At 40.9% G+C, this 19,311-nt stretch overlaps 1 pseudogene; it reads right to left on the reverse strand.

The window, feature by feature from the left end:
* Positions 1-10,092: 10,092 nt before the first annotated feature.
* On the reverse strand, positions 10,093-15,566 carry LOC102855154 (annotated as a pseudogene).
* Positions 15,567-19,311: the final 3,745 nt, after the last annotated feature.

Here is a 19,311-nt window from a genome sequence, read left to right on the forward strand (position 1 = left end):
TTCTAGTAAGAATGGACTCAGCTGACCCTCCAGTGAGATTTTGAGGTTGTGATTGATTCACACGGGGAGATTGCCCTTCTTTTTCTTGTAGAGCTGCCGATGGATTAGAACAGCTGAAGTGGTGCTGCCTTTGGGGTACCTGTGTAACTCCGCATGGACTGTGCCACCAGGGTCTCCTATTTCTCTGATAGCACAGTGTTATTTGCTTGTCAAGAAAAAAATCTTTCTTTCCCCAATTTCTAGACTTATCCCATGGCACCTTTTCTTACTTTAAGGCAAATCTCAACGGGGGAAAAAAAAAACCAAACCCAAACACCCCACCAAACCAAACAACTAAAGTGTAAATATTGCTTGATCATGTGAAGTATCATAATTTTCCCCAACAGTCGAAATCATTTTCTCTTCTCATTGGAGTAATCTATTATCATACTTCCATTTCTGATTAATAAATTGAAATGTGCATTACATGTTTTACAATATCCATATACTATTATAATAATCTGATTTTCCTCCATGTCTTGTTCACAGCTTCTCTCTTGTAAGAGGGATCATGTGCCTTTCCACAGAATGTGTTTTTAAATCTAATTTAAACAAACAGTAGTTAGGTGCTAATGAATTCATTAGGGTTCGTAGAGATCCTATGGACAACAGTTAGAAATGTTTCTCTATCTTGAACCATCCTTACAACGTCCCCCATCCTCAAGCCCATCGTTGTGGTGACTTGTGTCAATCCATCTTGTGAAGGATCTTTATTTTGTTGACCTTCTATCTTTCCAAGTATGATATCTTTTCTCTCCAAAGATGGGTGCTTCCTGAGAATATGCCCACAGTGTATGAGATGAAGTTTCACCGTTCTCGCCTCTAGGGAGAGTGCTGGCTGCACATCCTCCAGGACAGAACGCTTGTTCTTACAGTCTAGGGGAGATGCAGTGCTCTTTCCCAAGACCCCAGTTCAGGGACATCAACTCTTCTGCTGTCTTCCTTTATTCACTGTCCAACATTCACATGCACATTAAACAACTAAAAGCAAAACCACCCAACTCATTGCCATCAAGCTGGAGCTGACTCATAGCTGACCTTCCATCAGGTTTTCAGAGGCTATAAAGCACACACGAGGAGATTGCCTATCTTTCCCCTAGGGAGAAGCTTGTGGTTTGAACTGGCTTTCGGTGGGCAGTGAAACTCCTTACCCATTAGAATACCAGAGCACGTCAATTATTATTTTTTTTAATAGCAAAGAATTGTATCTTTAATTTTTTTCAATTTTAAATACAATTTTTGTTTTATACTGGTTTACTTAACAAAGTTTGTACACATTGTTTTTCACACCAGATCTTTCCCATTTTCTGTACCACTCTTCTCTCTACCAATCAAATTGTGCAACCCTATGATTACCTCCTGTTCATCCTCACCCCTCTGCTCCTACCTTCTCCCCCTTGGATCCTCATATACATTTTACTAGTTATCTTTCTATTTCTACAGTAATGGTCTTATACAGTATTTGTCCTTATCAGACTGAGCTAGTTCGCTTAGCATAATAGAGCACACCATTTTGTTGTTGCTGTTAGGTTCTGTTGATTTGACTCATAGTAAACCCTGTGAACAACCTTGTCCTATCCTGTGCCATCCTCATCATCTCTGACCCACTTGAGCCCATTGCTGTCATCACTGTGTCAGTCAATCTGGTTGAGGGTCTTCTCTTCTTTTGCTGACCTTTATTTCCAAGCATGAAGGACTGGGTATGACAGCACGGGGAGCTGGAGGATGGGATCATTATGATCACTGATATTTGGAAGTAAATTGCCAAGCTTCTCTTTTTTCTGGTGCATCATCATCTGGAGTCTCTGCTTAATCAGTTCAACACTGATGGAAATCACACTTCTGCCCATGCAGAAATCAAACTTGAGCTTCTTTGTGGGGGATGACAATTGTAACATGAACTACTTCTGCTCACAGTGGGTGTGTTGTTGCTAGGTGGTGTCAAGGTGACTCCCACTCAGAGCAACTCTATGAACAACAGTGTTGCCTTATCTGTGGCCATCTTAATGATCAACGACCACCTCCCTGTCACCCTCTCAATCCATCTCATTGAGGGTCTTCCTCTCTTTCACTGACCCTTCACGTTTCCAAGCGATATGTCGTGTTCCAAGAACTGACTCCTTTTGACAATATGCCCAAGGTGTGTGAGAGGAAGTTTCACTTTTCTTGCCTTTTAAAAGCACCCTGGTTGCACTTTCTCCAAGACAGACTCGTTCTTTAGTTTGTCCATGAAATACTCAAAGCTCTTCGTTAATACCACAATTTAAAGGGAGCACTCCCTCTGCATGTCTAACTGTCACATGCTTGGGGCAATATGATGGGTATCATCATCTATAATTGCAATGCTTGAAGAAAGCATTAAAATGTATGTGAAAGTAATAGAAGTGACATGTACAGAGGATAACTTCTGTCCTTATTTTATGATAAATGTTTTATCTGAGATAGATATTTTATGATAAATGTAGCAGACACCTGGCCTGAATGATTGCCTGGCCTTTATCAGGGGTCTGCATGGCAGGCAAGCTTTAAACTAGATGGGAAATAGACTTTCACCTCAGCAGGGGGGGGATACTATCTGTGTCAATCAGGTGGTATAAAACCAGAGGAAACTGGCCCTCTGTTATCAAGATAAGTTTAAAGCCAAGAGCTTTTGCTAGAAGGAAAAGAAATAAGGAATAGTGGAGACAAAGTTTGTGTTCTCCCCTGAGAACACATGTATCCTGGGAACTGTGCGCTGTGTGTCCAGGACACTGATGTGGACCCTTGTCAGGAACCAGAGAGTGGAGTAATCACCTTTGGCCTCAAGAATCTGACCAGCAGCACTAGTCTTTCTCAAGAACCTAGAGCATTTTGCATCTCCCTCTGATGTTCTCTTTACCTTTTTTTTTTTTTAAACGTGGAAGCATAATGAGTCCCAGTTGCTGAGAGAGAATTTTCTGTTACTGCAATAGTAAATTCTTAGTGGCTTCAACCCACATGGATTTATGATCTTATAGTTCTGCAGGTCAGAAGGTCAGGTTGGCTAAGCCGATTACTACGCTCTTGGTTTCACATGTTAAAAGCAGCTGCTGGGCTTTTATCAGTAGGTGCAGAAAGAAGCCTCTTCAAAACTCACTGATGTTGGCAGAATGCAGTCCTTGTGGTTCTGGTTGTGAGCCGAGGCTGCCCTGAGCCCCTTAAAGCCTCTGTCTGGTCCTTGCACGCAGGCTCTGCCATGGTAACTGGGTTTTTAGTTCACATTCGTTCTTTGATTTCTTCATCTTCTCCTGCTTGCAGCCAAAGAAAGTTTACTCTCTCACTCTTTACCTCCCCCCCCATCCCCCAAGTTCTAGTGCCATTGAGATGGAGCTCTGGTGGTCGAGTGGTAAGAAGCTGTGATGCAATCCCCAAGGCATATAGTTTGAATCCTCTAGCTGTTCCGCCAGAGAAAGATGGGCAATTTCTTCCTGTTCACTTAATTGCCTCTGAAAATCCACTAGAGGGTCAGTAATGGGTTGGTTCCAACTCGATAGCATACAAGAGTCTCACCACTGGGCTGAGTGGCAGCATCATGATAGATGGAGAAGAGACTGAGATTATTGACAGCTTTAGTTTGCTTGGCTCTACAATCAACACTCATTGGGAAAGTCTGCTGTCAGAGACCTCTCCAAGATACTGAGGAGCAATGATGTCAGTCTGGAGACTAAGGTGCGCCTAATACAGGCCATGGTCTTTGCCATTACTTCCTATGCATCAGAGAGCTGGACAATGACTAGGGAGGATAGAAGGAGAATTGGTGCCTTTGAGCTGTGATGCTGAAGAAGTGTATTGAATATACCATGGACTGCTAGGAGAACAAACAACTTCATCCTGGAGAGGGTGAAGCCAGGCTGGTCTTTGGAGGCAAGGATTCTGAAGCTCCATCTGACATACTTTGGACATGTTGCAAGGCAGGATCAGTCCTTGGAAAGGGACGTCATGCTTGGGAGGGTGGAGGGACAGCACAGGAGAGGAAGACACTCAATGAGGTAGATTGATTCCTTCTCTGGGGTCATGGGGATAGGTGTGTCAGAGACAATAAGTTTGACAAGGGATAGAGCGGGGTTTAGGGCTGTTGAACATAGGGATGTTATGAGTTGCAAACAACTCAATGGCACTTAACAACAACTAGGGAGAGGACAATGGCATGGACACCTGTCAGGATCTCCTTTCTACATACCTATTCAATCTGTGTGCTGGGAAAACAACCTGAGAAAATGGTCTTTGTGAAGAAGAGAGTGGTATCAAGATTGGTGAAAGATTTATCAATGACTTGCATTATGCAACTGACACAAACTTGCTTGCTGAAAGTAGAGAGGAGTTGAGGCACTTGCTGCAGAGGATCAAGGACTCAGTATTAAAAGACAAAAATCTTTCCCACTGGGCTAATGGGCAACATTATGATAGATGGAGAGAAGATTATAATTGTCAACAATTTCATCTTGCCTGGATCCACAATCACCACCATTGGTACCAGTGTCAGGGAAGACAAAATAGCATTGGGAAAGTCTTCTGTCATGGATGTCTCTGAAATTTTGAAGAGCAATGATGTCAGTATAAAGACTAAGGTGCACTTGATTCAAGCCATAGTCTTTCCAATCTCCTGCTATGTATCTGAGAGCTTAACAATGAATAAGAATGACAGAAGAATAATACTTGTCTTTGTGGTGTTGCAGAAGAGTGCTGAATGCCCCATGGACTGTTGCCAAAAGAACAAACAGATAAATCTTTGAGCAAGTGAAATCAATGTGCTCTTTGGAGGCAAGGATGGTGAAGTTTTGTCTTACACACACACTTAGGAGATGTTGCTAGGAAAGGCTATTCCTTGGAAAGGGACATTATGCTTGGAAATATGGAGGGTGAGCAATAGAGAGAAAGACCTTAAATGAGATGAATTGTCATGGTGACTGCAGCTCTGGGCTCAAGTGTGTTAGAGATGATGAGGATGGCACAGACTAAGACAGGGTTCAGATCTATTGTTCATATGGTCACTATGAGTCTTAATTGACTCAATGGCATTTAACAAGTACCGTTAGATTAGGACCATTGAGGTAACCTAGGATAATCTTCCTATTTTAAAATATAGATCTTAATTAAAGAGACCCTAGTGACCCATGGTTAAGCAATTAATTGAGGAATGAAAGGTATGACTTTGTAGAGAAGACCTGGAGGTGGGCTGCTAGAAAGATTGAAGTCTAAGACTCTATAGGACCCTTCTACTGTGATGTAGGCTCTCTGTGAACCAGAATCAAGTGGAAGTTACTCCACAACAAAAACCCTCATTAGCTGTGCTAAATCCTTTTGTTTTACCAGGGATGAGAGAATAGGCAACTTTGTGGTAAGGAATTGTGCTGTCAAAGGTAAGCAGTTAAAATCTATCAGTCACTCCATAAGGGGAAGATGCAATTTACTCTGAAAACATGCTGGAGGGTCAGCTGTGGGTTGGTTTTGAATCGATGGTATACAGCAACAATAACAAGAAGTCTATTGCAGAGCTGAAGTGCTTTCTTAACTCCAAGAGCTTCTATAAATATTATTCGTTAGGATTATCAGTGTGCTTGTGAATTTCCCCCTAGACTGTAAATACCTTGAAATTAGAAATTTGGTGTTTAAGGATAAGAAACTCAGCTCAATGTTGTCAGGTCATAACTGACTCAGAGTGGGTTTCTGAGGCTGTAAAAAGCATGAGAGGAGATTGCTTATCTTTCAAGGAACCCTTGGCTTTGAACTGGCAAAGAGATGCCACTTTCAGTTTAGCAGTACAAATCCCGACAGAGGACACCACGAGAGTCCTCTGTTTAAGGGTGTACTTTACATAAACCTGACCCTTTGACTAGGCAATAACCACCAGTTGCTGTTGAGTTGATCCTAGTTCATAATTACCTCATATATGTCAGAGTAGAACTAACTGTCACATTTCCAATGGCTGGTGTTTTCAGAAGTTTCAATGGCTGATTCCCCCCACCCCTCTCCAAGAAATTGATTACCAGCCTTTTACTTTGAGACAACTCAGGGTATATCTAAATTGCTAAACTTTTGGTTAGCACCCAAGTGTTGTATCTATTGGCACCACTGGGGACAGGCACTGGGGACAAGCTTCGTCTGACATACCTTGGACATGTTGCAAAGAGGGACCAGTCCTTGGAGAGGGCCAACACGCTGAGGAGGGTAGAGGGACATCACAAAAGAGAAAGACCCTCAATGAGATGGATTGGTTCAGTGACTGGGGTAATGGGGGTAGGTGTCACATCTCCAATGTGACAATAAGACTGACACAGGATAAAGCAGGGTTTAGGGCTATTGTGCATAGGGTCGCTACGGGTCACAGGCAACTTGACAGCATATAACAATAACAACAAGAGACAAGACCATGTCCATTTCTGGTGAATCTCAGTCAAGTTCATTTATGCATCTTTTTCAATATCTGCACATTAGACAATAAACCTCCTTGCTCCTTCCCACTTCAGTACTTTCCCCCCTACAGACTTCAATTTTCAACCCCCATCCCCAGCAAAGGGTCTTATGGAATTAAAGAACAAGTCATCCATCCCACTACAGGAGGGACTTGTCAGATTCTGGAGGAAGAGAAAAGCTGTCTATATTGTGTTGGGTAGTGGATTTATGAGTAGGTCAATAGGTATTGTATACTCTTTCCTTGTACACTAAAAAAAAAAACTAAAATCAGTGTATTATTTGTCAGAGTTAACGGAAGCATTTTGTCCATAACAGCCTTCTTGTCATTTTTAGGCTGAGCTTTATCTGCAACAAAGTGGTGGGAGGTCAGGAATGATTGTTGCAAAAATGCAGTAGGAGCTCTGGAAGCATAATCGATAGCATGTTGAACTGCTAACCAAAAGCTCGGATGGGGACTCCAGCTAAGAGAATTCACTTGCAGTTCCTGGGGAGAAATACTGTCTAAGATGTACAGTCTTCCAAACAGGTGCAGGCTCCTCCTGTCTTGATTCAAAGCAGGCGGCCGCCACCTGGTGGAGCAATGAAGATATTCGGGTCACTCTCTGCTGTCCCCTGCTGGTTCTGGTTTCTTTGGCAGAGGCTTTTCAGAACCTGCAAACAATGCCCTCAGACTGCAGAGCTTTGTGGGAGAAAATGTCTGCAGCCTTTCTTTTACTCGAATTTCCGAGTTCTGCGTTGTTTTCCCTCTGTTAGCAAAACTTTGCCTCATAGCAGCGATATGAAACAGAACATTTTACTTGGCTATGAGGTGTGACAGAAGGCTTACTTGGTCACTTCATTTTTTGGGCCTTAGTTTTCTGATCTGCTAGATGACAGTTTGAGCCCTAGATGTCCGACAGTTGATCTTATCATTAGAATTCACCTAGAGCTTAGCTGATGTCTTGAGACAGCACCTTTAGTGGAAGAGAGGCAGAGGAGTACAAGGAAGGAAAGCTGAGCTTAACTGGAAGGTCCCATCCAAAGGGCAAAAGGAGGCAATTCACAGAAGAAAGTGCATGAATGAAAACTGTTCCATTTTACTACTAAGAAAAGCATGCAAATCATTGCCATCCAGGAAGACATTTTTGGTTATCAATATAGTAAAGACAGGAAAAACCTGATGACACTCAACCGGCAATGGGAGGAAGATGGGCTTCCTCACACAGTACAGCAGGAATGGAAACAGCATTTCGTTGCTAACCAAAAGGCCATACGTCTCCCTCCAATGTTTCCAATCTGCCAGCCAGCCCCTCACAGGGAGAAATATGGGCAATCTTTGACTAAGGTTTACAGTCTTGGAAACCTGATAGATGGTCATTATGGGTCAGAATTGACCTGATGGAGGTGGTTTGGTTTGGTTTGATTTTAAATATTACAGAAAATGAAACCAGGATGTTCCTTAGATGCTTGGATGACGAAATTCCGTCTAGCAGAGTTTGGCAGTTCTTGGAAAAAGATAACCTGCTGGGTAAAACAAAGAGTCAGTAAATAAAAAAAACAAGACCCTCAATGTGATGGATTGACACAATGACTGCAGCTATGGGCTTGAGTGTGAAGGAGATCATGAGAATAGCAGAGGATAGAGACAGTTTTAGATGTGTTGTTCATAGGGTCAATATGGGCCCAAGTGAATTTGCCAGCACATAACAACAGCAACAACAACAACAACAACAACAACAACAACAAAAAACAACAACCCAAAAACAACAACATTCTTTGTGAACATTGCTATTTATAAAGGTAAAAATATTGGAAATAATATTTAACAAAAGGGAAATGGCTGAAATAGGCACAACAATTAAAAGGTAATGCTCTTAACGGCATGAGAACTATACAAAGACATAAACAAACTGAAAATAGCAGTGCATCATTGTTTAGGAACGTATGGGGATACACAGCACAGTTCATAGCGACCACTGCTACCTCACAGACTCTGTTCTCTGGGGGTTCCAATCCACCAATGGCTCAAAGGGAGTGATCTTATGCCATGATTTACAACCTTGGAAATCCAGTGGAAGGTTGTTACGAGTCACAAACTACTCGACGGCAGAATGAGTGAGTGATAAAATAGAAAATAACATACATATTTCTTTTGTGAAACGAAAAAAAATCCTCCTGCTCCTAAAAGCAGGATATAAAATATGTGTTTATAAAAAATGTAATATAAAAATGATTGCAAAACCATTGCAAGTAAAACATGTAAATTATGAAGCACATTAAAAAAATAGGTATTTAGAGTAAGAATTCAATTGTTACGTGTTTGCCTAGAAAGGTTAGCAGTTTTACAGTATTGAGTGGCAGTTTAGAAGGTGGCTTATGAATGATTTTTAATTCTGTTTTTCATATTTTCTGTAATGTTACCTTTGTATAAAAGGACACATTTCAATAAGGTCTCTGAATTGCTTTGGTTATTATTGAATGACAAAATACTTTCCTAAGATTCCTCCCAAGTGTCAATCTGGCACCCTGATGCCTCATTACTTTTGTAAATCGAAACTCTGGTTGTGCTAAATACAGCAGGTGATTTCCACTTTGTCATAGTGATTTGAATACCTGCTTTTCTCCACATATCCAATGCATTGTGACCCAGTGACCCAGGCTGGAAACCACACAGGAGGGACTTGCCCAGCATGTTCTCATGGAGGCTACCTTTCTAATGGCAGCACAACTCCTTACCAACAGAGTTTCCTCGCTTCTTGCCTGTCTTATTGAAATGTGTTTTTTAGGTTTTTCTTTTATTGGTGATTTTATTTAATGAATGAATGAATTAATTAATTTTTGTTTTCTCATACTAATTCTTTTTCATTATGTTTCATTCATATACATTGTGTTTTATACAAACTTTCATTTACACCGTGTTTCACTCAATCATTCAAATACTTTCTATTTTTTTAAATGAAAGTTTATAGAGAACTTGGATATCCATTCATTCATAGTTGCACGTTTTTCTCCCTGTCCACCCCCTACACCTCCAGTTCATGTTTCTCTGTGAGGAAAAAAAAATTCTTTCACTGGTGTATAATTCCCCACCCCCACCCCAGGCCACTTTACTATGCAGCTCTTTTTCTGGACTGTTATCGTGCAAATGGTTTTTAAGTGACCGAAGCATAAACAAGGAAAGTCCATTGCTAAGATGTGAGAGTCTCTTGCAGGATCTAAATCTACGGAAAATATGGCAGACGCCCCACAACACGGCCTAGGTCTCTTAACTGAAGCTCAGGGACTGCTGTGATTCTTCCTGACTTTGAAGGTCTTAGAATCTTTCTCTTTCTTTACAACCCCTGCATGTACTTTTAGGCTGTGCTCTGTCCTATAGGTCACTATGGGTTGGCATTGACTCAGTGACAAATGATTTGCATTTGTTTTCCTTCAAATGATTTTTTTAGCCTTAGCTTGACAAACCTGTCTGGACCAGTATGTTCAGTTAACTGAATGGAATCTTTGAGGTTCAATTAAAAATTTGAAGGCAAAAGAATCAGATCAAGTGCTCACCTTGTGATACCATCAACGGTGGCCATGGGGGTGTGGGACAATGCCTTGTGAAGAAGAGTCCCTGAAGAGACTGTGAAATGTGCTGCCTCTTCACAAGATGTGAGACACCTGAAGACGGTTGCCAACAAACCCTGTCTCCTGGTAGTCATACCCATGTGTGAGTCCTTTCCTGTGAGTGTGAGCTGGACTTATTTCTAATATAACAGGGCAAAAAAGAAAGCTTATAGTTTAGGAGATTATGTTGCAAAGAGACTGTGACTACTATTTTGCTTGCACTCTCTTGTTTTATCTGATGGAAGATAACTGCCATATTGTGAGAGAGGCTCACATGGCTATGGAGTATGTAGGGACCCTTCAGTCAGCAAGAACGTGAGTTCCCGAAAACAGTAGACCAAGAAGTATTCAACCTTGCCAACAACCAGGTGTGTGAACTTGGAAGTGAGTCTTCTCAGACTGGCCAATGACCCTGGGAGTGAAATTGGAAGCAGTTCAGCCACACCTTGAGTTCACTTCCACCACACCTTGGTTGAAGCCTGTGAGAGCTCCTAGGGCAGGACCCAGCTAAAGTACACTTGATTCTTGACCTACATGACCAGTGAGATAATAAAAGATTGTTTTGAGTTACTAAGTGCAGGGTAATTTGTTAAGTCGCAATAGATAACTAGTACACTAGACTACACATTCCTTGAAGTTAGGGATTTTTGGGTTACAAAGTCACTAAATATTAATCATTGAGTGGATGATGTCAGTTAATGTTCTAGAGATTTGAGATTCAAAGGAGAACTAAGGCTAGATCTTCCTCCTTGAGGGTCTAGTGATGAAGACAGGGATCTGCAGGAGCTCTCAGGTGGATCTGGCTGGAGTTGGGGGTGGAGGGTGGGGAGAGGGAAATATTCTTGGTCAAGGTGATACATGAACACAAGGTCTTGAAGGACAGAAGATGCTAGACTGGAACAGGGCCAGACACCCAGGCTGGAGGCAGGGAGGTGGGCGAGCCTCACAATGACCAGCATGGAGCCTTGCTCTGCACTGGCTCTCACAGGATGCTGTGGACAGATTGCAGTGACAAGCTGAAGAAACTTGTAGCTCTATTTTCCTGTCCCTAGGATGAGATGATTTCAAGTAAGATGCAAAGGAAAAGCAACAGAGTATTGGAAGAAAATAGCAGAATCATATATTTTTTTAGTAAAGAAACTAACCTTTATTAATTGGTTCACTATGTAAGTGATGTACATATTTTTGCATTAGTGGTGGTTTGTTCAAACATTTTAAAAAACTCTTTTATCTTTGTATATATACTTGCTTCCAAGATTTTAAATAAGGCTTTTTGTTTGTTTTTAGATTTCCCCTACATTTTATTGACCGTAATGATATTACATACCCATCCTAAAGCAATCACTGGAATAAATAAGGTTATTTTTAGAAGTTTCTAGTTCAGGTTTAGGTAAATGAAGGGCTTTTATGAATAGCCTACATTGCCTAGACGCAATGTATACTGTAAACACAGTCTAAAGTAAAATGGGGGGAAGAATATTTTTTATATTTGTTTTTTATTATTAATTTCAATGGAAATTTACAGAGACTTTGGACTTCCATTCATTCATTGTTGTGCTTTTCTCCCTTCCCAACCCTCCCCCCAGTACACTGCCCTCTGGAAAAGTAAAAGAAAAATTCTTTCATTGTTTTACAATCCCTCCCCCCAAGTCCACTCCACTATGCAGCCTTTACTCTGGACTCCCATCATGACAAAAATACCTAACACATATCCCTTTTAAACAGTTTTCTCCCTCATCAATTTTAATGCAGTATACATTATTTAACCCATCTTTCTCAGCCTCCCCCCAACCCTGATGTCAGTCCTATTTTACAACAGTGGCACCATGCAGTATTTGTCCTTTTGTGACTGAGATATTTCACTCAGCGTAATGTCCTCCAGGTTCACCCGTTTTGAATAATATTGCATGAGTTCCTTGTTTTTCAATGCTGTGTAGTATTCCATTGTGTGACTATACCATAGCTTCTCTATCCATTTGTTTGTTGATGGGCACTTAGGTTGTTTTCAGCTCCTTGCTATTATGAACAAAACCGTAATATAAAATGGATGTGCATATATCTGCTTGGATGTCAGTTATGGTCTCTTTGGGGTATATTCCCAGTAGTGGAATTGCTGCGTCAAATGGTATTTCTATTTTCAACTTTTTGAGAAAGTTCCACAGTGCCTTCCATAATGGTTGCACCATTTGACACTTCCACCAACAGAGAATAAGGGTTCCAGTTTCTCCACAACCTCGCTAGCATTTGTTGCTTGCTGTTCTGTTAAATTTTGCTATTCTGACTGGGGTGAGATGATATCTCACAGTTGTCTTGATTTGCATCTCTCTTAGAGCTAGGGATTTTGAACATTTCTTCATGTGCTTGTTCGCCATCTGAATGTCTTCTTTGGTGAAGTGTCTATTCATATCCTGTGCCCATTTTTCAATTCGATTATTTACCTTTATTGGTGCTCAAGTATTTTATAAATTCTAGATATAAGTCCCTTATCTGGCATGTCATTACCAAATACTTTTTCCCAGTCTGTGGCTTCCTATTTTCCCCTGTTGGAAAAGTTTTTGGATGTGCATAGGGATTAGATTCTTAGAAGGTTCCATTCATCTATTTTATCTTCTCCTAGTCGTAGATTTTTCAGGATACTTGGAAGACTGTTGATGTTGTGGATTAGGACTTCTAGTATTCTTCCAAGCTTTTCTTTAATGAAGTTTATAGTCCTTGGTTTTAGTCCTAGGTCCATGATCCACCTTGAGATGGTTTTTGTATATGGAATGAGGTTTGGATCTTGCTTGAGTCTTATGCAGATAGTTTTCCACTTTTGCCAACACCATTTGTTAAAAAGGCCGTCATTTCCCCACTTAACTGATTTCATCTCCTTGTAAAAAATCAGTTGACCATAGGTAGATGGGCTGATTTCTGGGTTCTAAATTGTATTCTATTGATCTATGTGTCTGTTATTGTACCAAGTACCATACTGTCTTAACCACCATGGCAGTGTAGTAGGATTTTTAATCAGAGAGTGAGATGCCTCCCATCTTTCTTCTATTTTTAAGGAGTATTTTGCTTATTTGGGGCTTCTTTACATTCCAAATGTCTTTTCTATCTCGTTGAAGAATGGGATTTGTATTGGGATTGCATTAAACATGTAAGTTGCCTTTGGTAGAATTGCCATTTTCACAATATTGAGTCTTCCTATCCATGAGCAAGGGATATTCTTCCACTTCGCCTGGTCTCTTTTTGTTTCCTGTAGTAATGTTTTGTAATTTTCTTTGGGAAGCATCTTTCTAAAGACAGTCTTAGAAACCCTGACCAAGCAAGTTAAGAGTTTTGATTTCTCTGGTAGCAAGGCTGACACATGTCTGGCTACTAGGCCACCATTCACTGGTAGAGCTAAGACAACAGGGCAAAGACCTCCAAAAATGAGATCAACCAATACATCCTGGGTTACAGTACCGGATTTACAGCTCAAACAAGCTTTACTCAAAGGTAAGCTTACATAATCTTTTTACTGATGTTTTTAGGTGCTGTCAAGTCAGCTTTAACTCATACCTCATGATCCAACATGTAACAGAATGAGACGTCATTCAGTCCTGTAACACCCTCATCACCTTCGCTGTGCTTGAACCCATTCATTGTTACAGTCACCATGCCAACCCACCTCAACAAGGGTCTCCCTCTTTTTCACTGACTCTTTGCTTTAGAAAGCATCATCTCTTTCTTTCCTGGAACTGGCCCCTTCCTTGGAGGAAAGAATTCTGAAGCTTCATCTGACATACTTTGGACATGTTGTGAGGAAGGACCAGTCCTTGGAGAGGGATGCTTAGGAGGGTGGAGGGACAGCGCAGGAGGGGAAGATCCTTGATGAAATGGATTGATTCAGTCACTGGGGGTAGGTGTGTTGGAGACACTGAAATTGGCAAGGGATAGAGCAGAGTTTAGGGCTGTTGTACATAGGGTACCTATGAGTCACAGGCAGCTCAACGGCACATAACAACAACAATAACATGCCTAAAGTTCATAGGATGAAATCTCACTGTCCTCACATAAGGCACCTTCTAGCTGTACTCCTTCCTAGATGATTTTGCTAGTGCCTTTAACAGTCAGTCCTTGATATATTCAGCATTTTTCATCAACATCGCAATTCAAGGACACCAGTGATGCTTTGTTTATTGTCCATTTTTTTTTCCACATGCATTTGAGGTGATTCAAAACACTTCAGCTTGAGTTAGGTGCATCTTAGTCCTCAAAGTGGCATCTTTGCTTTTTTTCCCTGTATGTTTATCACTTTAAAGAGATCTTTTGTAGCTGACCTGCCTATATTGTGTTAGGCTGTTTGACTTCTTGACTGCCACTTCCATGGGTCTTGATTGTGCATCCCAGTAAAACGAAACCCTTGATAACGTCAATCATTTCTCTATCATGATGTGGTTTGTGGTGCAGTTGTGAGGGTTTTTAATTTTCTTTATGTTACAATGTGACCCACACTGACAGTATCATTAGTAAGTGCTTTGATCTTTATATTTTTTGTGATGTTGATGAAAGTTTAGAGAGGTTGGGTTTTCATTCATCCACTGTTGCACGTTTTCTCCCTCCTCTAGTCCACTTTGTGATGCACCTCTTGCTCCAGATTGTTGTCACACATTCAGTGTCTAACCATACATTCCTCTCTGACAGATCTTCCCCTCATCTGTTCCAGTGCGGTGGTCATTATCTAGCCACTCTTCTCCTATTTCCCATCCCCACATGTCAGTCCTATTTTATAACAGCTATGTTATTCATTTTCTCCTCGAGTTTCTTTAGAAAGTGCTTCCTTACTTTCAGCAGGAAAGATTGTGTCATGTGGTTGCAGGTTATTGTTGGTTCTTCCTCCAATCCTGACACCACATCCTCCTTTATCTAGTTCAGCTTCTTGAATTACTTGTTGAATGTATACAGCGAGTAAATATGGTGATGAAAGGATACACCTCAGACATATATCTTTCTTGAATTGAAACCATAAATGATCCCCGTTTCCATGATAATAACTGCTTCTTACTTTACATACAGGTTTTGCACAAGCACAATTAAGTGTTTGGAATTCTCACTATCCGTTAACTGTTGTGTGTTACCATCCACACTCGGGCATTTTTACTGATACATGTGTAATCAGGGAAGACTGGAACCCACTTGGCTGTAGCTCCAGGCAACACTTGCCCTAGATGTCTCAGAACCTAAGAGGCCAAATTGTCAGCTGTCACTGGTGGATGAAAAGGCAGAGAGGGTGCTCTGGACTGACGGAGTTGCTCAGGCACCTAAGCTCCCCAGGCATCTGCCCATCAGGAGCCTCTGTTTAATTGGCTTCTTTTGTGATGTACACACATTTACTTCCCAGCAGCACCTCCAAAGAATGTATGCTGCTTTTGTGGTTGCTTGGAAGAGGCCTCTCTCCAGTCCCTCTCTATGTGGAGTGGCATACTGCGTGGTAACGCAGACTTCCACAGACGTTTTTCCTTCAGACTTTCATAGACCCAGGCCATAGCTCATTATATAAAAACTGGACATGTGGTCATGATAACAACAGTAACACCCACTTTGGCATGAGCCTTTAACAAATCTCTTTCAGTAATGCTTTTTGTGTGATTTTTTTTTATTAGCTCTGAATTTTTAATTCTGTATTTTCTTTATAAATATACATATAACATTCACTGATGAAAAAATTAGCATTGATTTATTACTTAGAATCCTCAAACATCTTTCAAGCTTAAATAATTGAATCAATAATGTCTTTTAATAGCAAAAGGTTTAGTTAAAAATGAAATGTTGCATTTAGTATATAACTTTTTAAAATTGATTTGCTTACAAAGTTTGTATACATTGTGTCTCACAATATTCTTTATTCATATTGTGTTTCATATGATCATTCACATGCTTTTATAATCATTCACATATGTTTTATAAAATTAAACACCATTGTACCTTGCCCATCATTATGCTGTCTTTTTTCCAGAGATACTTCCCATTTCCTTCCCCCCACCAAACTGTGCAATCCTGTGATAACACACCTACCCATCCTCAGCCGGGAATTCCTCTCCTTGAGTTCCCATAAATGTTTTACTAGTTATCCTTCTATTTTTACATTAATGGTTTTATTAGTATTTGTCCTTATGAGACTGCATTAATTCATTCAGACTAATGCTGTCCAGCCTCTCCCAAGTGTTTTCGAAATTGTTACTCCTGAGTGCTGCGGAGTATTGCATTGTGTGAATATATCATTTCTCAGTCCATTTGGGTGTAGTTGAAATTTGGGCTGTTTCCATGTTCTTGCTATGGTGAATAACATTGCTATGAGCATTGGTGTAAAAATCTTTGTGTCTCAGTTCTAATTTCTGTAAAGTATGTATTTAGTACCGGAGTTTCCATGTTCAGCTTTTTGAGGAAATGCCAAATGCTTTCTAGATTTTACAACCCCACCGTGTATAAATTTCAGAACCATCTCAGGAACAGGTTTGAGGCCTTGAATACTAATGAGCAAAGACCAGATGAGTTGTGGGAGGATATCAAAGGTATCATCTAGGAAGAGTGCAAACGGTCATTACAAAGACAGAAGAGGAAGAAAAGACCAAAGTGTATGTCTGAAGAGACTCTGAAAATTGCACAGGAGTGCAGATGGAAGAATTCAAGATACCAAAGAGTTCAATAGGAGATTTCAAAAGGCAGCACGGGATGACAAAGTAAAATAATACAAAAAAAATGTGCAAGGAATTGGAGTCAGAAAATCAAAAGGGCTGAACTCGCTCAGCATTTCTTAAGCTCAAGGAACTGAAGAACAAATCCAAACCTCAAGTTGCTATAATCAAGGATGCTTTTGGCAGAATATTAAATGATCCAGGAAGTATTAAAAGAAGATGAAAAGAATATACTGAGTCGCTGTATCAAAAGGAATTAGCAGACACAGAAGAATTTCATGAAACAACATATGAGCAAGAGCCTATGATGATGAAGGAAGAAGTTCAGGCTGCTTTGAAGGAAATAGCAAAAAATAAGGCCCCAGGAATAGATGGTATACCAATTGACATATTTCAGCTAACAGATGCTGCCCTGGACGTGCTCACCAAGTTGTGCCAAGAAATCTGGAGAACAACCACTTGGCCAACTGACTAGAAGAGATCTATATTTGTTCACATCCCAATGAAGGGTGACCCAACAGAGTGTGGAAACTATAGAACAATCTCATTGATTTCACAGACAAGCGAGATTCTAATGAAGATTATCCAAAAACGACTGGAACAGCACGTTAGCAGAGAACTGCCAGAAGTCCAGGCTGGGTTTAGAAGGAGTTGTGGTACTAGGGATATTGTAGCTAATGTTAGACGGATCTTAGCTGAAAGTAGGGAATACCAGAAGAATGTCTTATCTGTGTTTCATTGATTATGCAAAGGCGTTTGACTGTGTGGACCATAACAAACTGTGGCTGACTCTGAGAAGCATGGGAATCCCAGAACACTTGATTGTGCTAATAAGAAACCTATACTTGAACCAAGAGGCAGTTGTCAGAACAGAGCAAGGAAACACTGCATGGTTCAAAATTGGGAAGGGTGTATGCCAGGGATGTGTCCTGTCTCCATAGCTTTTCAACCTGTATGCAGAACAGATTATCTTGGAGGCTGGGCTCTATGAGGAGAAGTGTGGTGTCAGGATTGGTGGAAGATTCATCAACACTCTGCGTTATGCAAATGGCACAACCCTGCTTGCTGAAACTGAGGAGGACCTGAAGCGCTTGCTGCTGAGGGTCAAGGACTGCAGCCTCCAATATGGATTGAGGCTCAATGTCAAGAAGACAAAGATTCTCAACACTGGACCAATTGGGAGCATGAGGATGGGTGGTGAAGAGATTGAGATTGTTCATAGCTTTAGTTTGCTTGGCTCTACAGTCAACACTCTCGGCACCAGTGGCCAGGAAATTAAAAGACATATTGCCATGGGAAAGTCTGCTGTTAGGGACCTCTCCAAAGTACTGAAGAGCAATGGTGTGTCTCTGGAGACTAAGGCACGTCTGATACATGCCATAGTCTTTGCTATCACTTGTTATGCATCAGAGAGTTGGACAATGACCAAGGAGGATAGAAGGAGAATTGATGCCTTTGAGCTGTGGTGCTGGAGAAGAGTATTGAGAATACCATGGACTACTGGGAAAACAAACAGATTCATTCTGGAAAGAGTTAAACCGGGCAGTTCTTTGGAGGCAAGGATTCTGAGGCTCCGTCTAACATACTTTGGACTTGCTGTAAGGAGGGACCAGTCCTTGGAGAGGGACATCATGCTTGGTAGGGTGGAGGGACGGCGCCAGAGGGGAAAGCCCTCTATGAGGTGCATTGATTCAGTGACTGGGATAATCAGGATGGGTGTGTTGGAGACAGTACGATTAGCACAGGACAGAGCAGAGTTTAGGGCTGTTGTACATAGGGTAACTATGAGTCCAAGCGACTCTATGGCACATAACAACAACAACAACAACAACAACAACAACCGTGTATGAGAGTTCCCACCTCTCCACATCCTCTCCAACATTTATTTCTTGTTGTCCTACTAAACTTTGCCACTGCTACTGGTGTGAGATGGTATCTCATTGTGGTTTTGATTTGTATCTCTCTTACTGCCAATGATTTTGAGCATTTCTTCATGGTGTCTGTTGGCTACCTGAATGTCTTTCTCTGTGAAAATTCCTTCCGTGTCATTTTCCCATTTTGTAATTGGGTTATCATTTTTTTTCTTCTGGAGGTCTAGGAATATTCTGTCAACTTTTGTTATGAGACCCTTGTCTGAAATACTATTGTCAAATGTTTGTGCCAAGTTGGTAGGCTTTTTTTTCACCCTGTTGGAAAAAAGTTTTTGATGAGCATAAAGATTTAATCTTTAGAAAGTCCTAATTAATCAGCTTTATCCTCTCAAGATTGTGCATTTCTGGCTTTATGTGGCAGTCTCTTTATACCATAGGCTAGACCTTCTAAGCTTGATCACAGTTTGCCTCTTATGAACTACATGGTTTTGGGTTTAACTTCCAGGCTTCAAATCCACTTTGAGTTGATTTTTGTGTATGGTGTGAAATATGGATCCTGTTTCAGCTTTATGCAGGTAACAGTTCAGTTTTGCCAGCACCATTATTGAAGAGGTTGTCATTTCCTCATTTGATAGGTTTTGTTTCCCTTGTGAATATCAGTTGATCATAAATGTTGCTGTTGTTATGTGCCGTCGAGTCGTTTGCAACTCATAGCGACCCTATGT

Source organism: Elephantulus edwardii, unplaced genomic scaffold (assembly GCF_000299155.1).
Source record: "Elephantulus edwardii isolate Elephantulus edwardi_28Jun2011 unplaced genomic scaffold, EleEdw1.0 scaffold00025, whole genome shotgun sequence".
Taxonomy (NCBI): Eukaryota; Metazoa; Chordata; class Mammalia; order Macroscelidea; family Macroscelididae; genus Elephantulus; species Elephantulus edwardii.